Genomic DNA, 3,672 nt, shown 5'->3' with positions numbered 1-3,672 from the left:
CATATATATATATATATATATATATATATATATATATATATATATATATATATATTATATATATATATATATATATCTTGGTAATAGAGCAACCAATACTGAGTTTATCAGTTTGTCTTCTTTTGAAAATAATTTTAAAATCATCATCATCATCATCATTGTTTAACGTCCGCTTTCCATGCTAGCATGGGTTGGACAATTTTGACTGAGGGCTGGCAAACCAGACGGCTGCACCAGGCTTCAATTTTGATCTGGCAGAGTTTCTACAGCTGGATGCCCTTCCTAACGCCAACCACTCCGAGAGTGTAGGGGTGCTTTTTATGTGCAACTGACACGGGGGCCTGTCAGGTGGTACTGGCAATGACCTCGCTCGAATGTTTTTACATGTGCCACCGGCACAGGTGCCAATGAAGCGACGTTGGTAACGATAACGCTCAAAATATTGGGTTTAAACCAAAAGAAAAAAAAAACATACTTTAATGTTAGAAATAGTTTCTATCAGAAACATGAATCTCTAGAGTTCTTGGTTAAAACATCTTTGCATAATTCAGCAAAACCATTTTTGGAGTCAGCCACAAATTTAGAACTTGAAAACAAGAAACTGCAAAGACTCAATAACTGCATCTTTATTAATTCCAATTTGTAGGAGCCACCAATTTTGTAGTGAATTTAGTTCACCATTTTTTTATATATATTTACAAACCCTTGGAAGCTGCTGCGTGGCCTACTTTGAAAAATACTGCCAAATGCCACTCTGGACACATGCTAGCATCTTAGAAAAAGGAAAGGTACTCTGGATAAAATAGTCCAAGATACATTATGGTTGAGTGGCTGTGTTGCTTCTCAACCACATGGTTCCAGGTTCAGTCCCACTGCGTAGCACCTTGGGCAAGTGTGTTCAACTATAACCTTAGGCCAACCAAAACCTTGTGAGTGGATTTGGTAGATGGAAACTGGAAGAAGCCTGTCATATATATGTATGTGTGTCTTTGTATCTGTGTTTCACCCTGCATCACTGCTTGACAGTTGGTGTTGGCGTGTTTACATCCCCTTAACTTAGCAGTTCGGCAAAATAGACAAATAGAAAAAGTACTAGGCTTAAAAAATAAGTCTTGGGTCCAATTTATTTGATTTAAACCTTTTAAGGTGGTGCTCCAGCATGGCCCTTATCAAATGGCAAACAAGTAAAAAAATACAAGATAACACCTTTTTTAACCTGTATATGACCTGAAGTGTAAGAAATCAGCTCTTCAACCACAGTCATATTTAGAATAGTAGCACTGAAACCTTTTGAGGTCATAAGTATTGAAAATAGACTTTCTACCAAGTTAGGTTTCCTTCTGTTTCTATACGGTTAGAGCCACACATGCTTTCTCTGTTATATATGTGTGTAGGTGTCTGTGAGTGTATGCATGCATGTTTGTGTGTTTGTAAGTAAATCATCATCGTTTAACGTCCACTTTCCATGCTAGCATGGGTTGGACGAGTCGACCAGGGTCTGGGAAGCCAGGAGGCTGCACCAGGCCCAGTCTGATCTGGCAGTGTTTCTACAGCTGGATGCCCTTTCTAACGCCAACCACTCCACTTAAAAACCTGGGAGAGCCTCGATGTAAGGTAAAGTACTTAATAACATAGCAGACTGAAGGTACACGTTCAATCAGATAATGGCATTTACAAAACTAGAAGTGTACTTTGTTTGAGTTTTGGAATCTTTAGATGATTTCAAAACTTGAGAGAAACGTGTAAATTTCTGGCTGTGTGGTTAAGCATCTTGTTTTGCAACCATGTGGTCTTGGGTTCAGTCCCATTGCATGGCACATGGGGCAAGTGCCTTAGAAGGTAACTGAATGACCATTGCGAATATGTATGTGTGTTTGCATGTATTTATATCTGTTTACATTTTCGTTTCTCCAAAAATTGCTGTGCTACAAGGTTGGGTACTGTCGTTGCCCAAAAACAAATCATCTGCTAACTCTGTGCTTTGAAAGTGATGAACCTAACACTCATCTTAGCTTAGGAAACCAGCTGGTTTCCTAAGCTAAGATGAGTGTTAGGTTCATCACTTTCAGCCAGAAACAAAGAATTAGTCCATGAAGTGGAAACGCCCCTCCTCATCTGCCCTAAAGTCTAATGTCATTTCATTTGCAGGGAAGGTGATGGCTTCAGTTTTCAAGGATGAAAATGGTATTGTGTTTATTGACTATTTTCAAAAGGGCCTCACCATAAATGGAGAATACTATGCCAACATGCTGAAGCAGTTATGAAAGGCTATCAAGACAAAACGCCTGGGAAAACTGACAAAAGGGGTCTTGTTCCATCAGGACAATGCTCCACCACACAAGTCATTGGTTACAGTGTTTGCTGTGCATGACTCTGGGTCTGAATTGGCTGATCATCCTCATTTTTCTGTTTTAGCCCCATCTGACGATTATCTGTTCCCCAACATGGAAAAACACTTGGCTGGGAATCAGTATCAGTGATGTTGACTTTTTTGCCCAAGAGGATGAAAGCTTCTTCATCAATGAGATCCAAGCATTGCAACAGTGAAGGAAGAAGTGTGTGGACCACAAAGGGTACTATGTTGAAAAATAAACCTCATTTGGTCACATTCCATGAGAGTATCTTGGTCAGCCTATGAACTTTACAGCTGACCCTCATACACACTAAATGTTAGACTAGCATCTTATCTAGAGGAAGGTTTTTCTCTCACCTGCATAATGTTAAAAAAATTATGGTGTGCATGTGTGTTGATACATGCACCATTCAGTTTTGTCTATTTCTTTCAAATGAAGAATCTACCATTCCACATCTTTCAAAGCACAGAGCCAGCAGATGATTTGTTTTTGGGAAACGACAGTACCCAACCTTGTAGCACAGCAATTTTTGGAGAAACGAAAATGTAAACAGATATAAATACATGCAAACACACATACATATTCGCAATGGTCATTCAGTTACCTTCTAAGGCACTTGCCCCATGTGCCATGCAATGGGACTGAACCCAAGACCACATGGTTGCAAAACAAGATGCTTAACCACACAGCCAGAAATTTACACGTTTCTCTCAAGTTTTGAAATCATCTAAAGATTCCAAAACTCAAACAAAGTACACTTCTAGTTTTGTAAATGCCATTATCTGATTGAACGTGTACCGTCAGTCTGCTATGTTATTGAGTACTTTACCTTATATCGAGGCTCTCCTAGGTTTTTAAGTGGAGTAGTTGGCGTTAGGAAGGGCATCCAGCTGTAGAAACACTGTCAGATCAGACTGGAGCCTGGTGCAGCCTTCTGGCTTCCTAGACCGCAGTCAAATCGTCCAACCCATGCTAGCATGGAAAGCGGACGTTAAACGATGATGATGATTTACAAACATGCATGCATACACTCACAGACACCTACACACATATATAACAGAGAAAGCATGTGTGGCTCTAACTGTATAGAAACAGAAGGAAACCTAAATAGGTAGAAAGTCTGTCCATCCAATTTGTAGTATAGTACCAACATGTGATTATGAAATATGGTCTTATAATTTGTAAGATTATAGGAACGATAAATGTTACGAAAAATATGGTCTATCAGTTTGAATCACAGTAAAAATAAATTTAAATAATTTCGTTGTAAACATTAATAAACCGATAAAGTGAGGAAAAAAAACTACGTAAACAGTGA

This window comes from Octopus sinensis, linkage group LG10, assembly GCF_006345805.1.
Source record: "Octopus sinensis linkage group LG10, ASM634580v1, whole genome shotgun sequence".
Taxonomy (NCBI): Eukaryota; Metazoa; Mollusca; class Cephalopoda; order Octopoda; family Octopodidae; genus Octopus; species Octopus sinensis.
The sequence above is the reverse complement of the archived record's forward strand: the minus strand, read 5'-3'. Positions refer to the sequence as shown.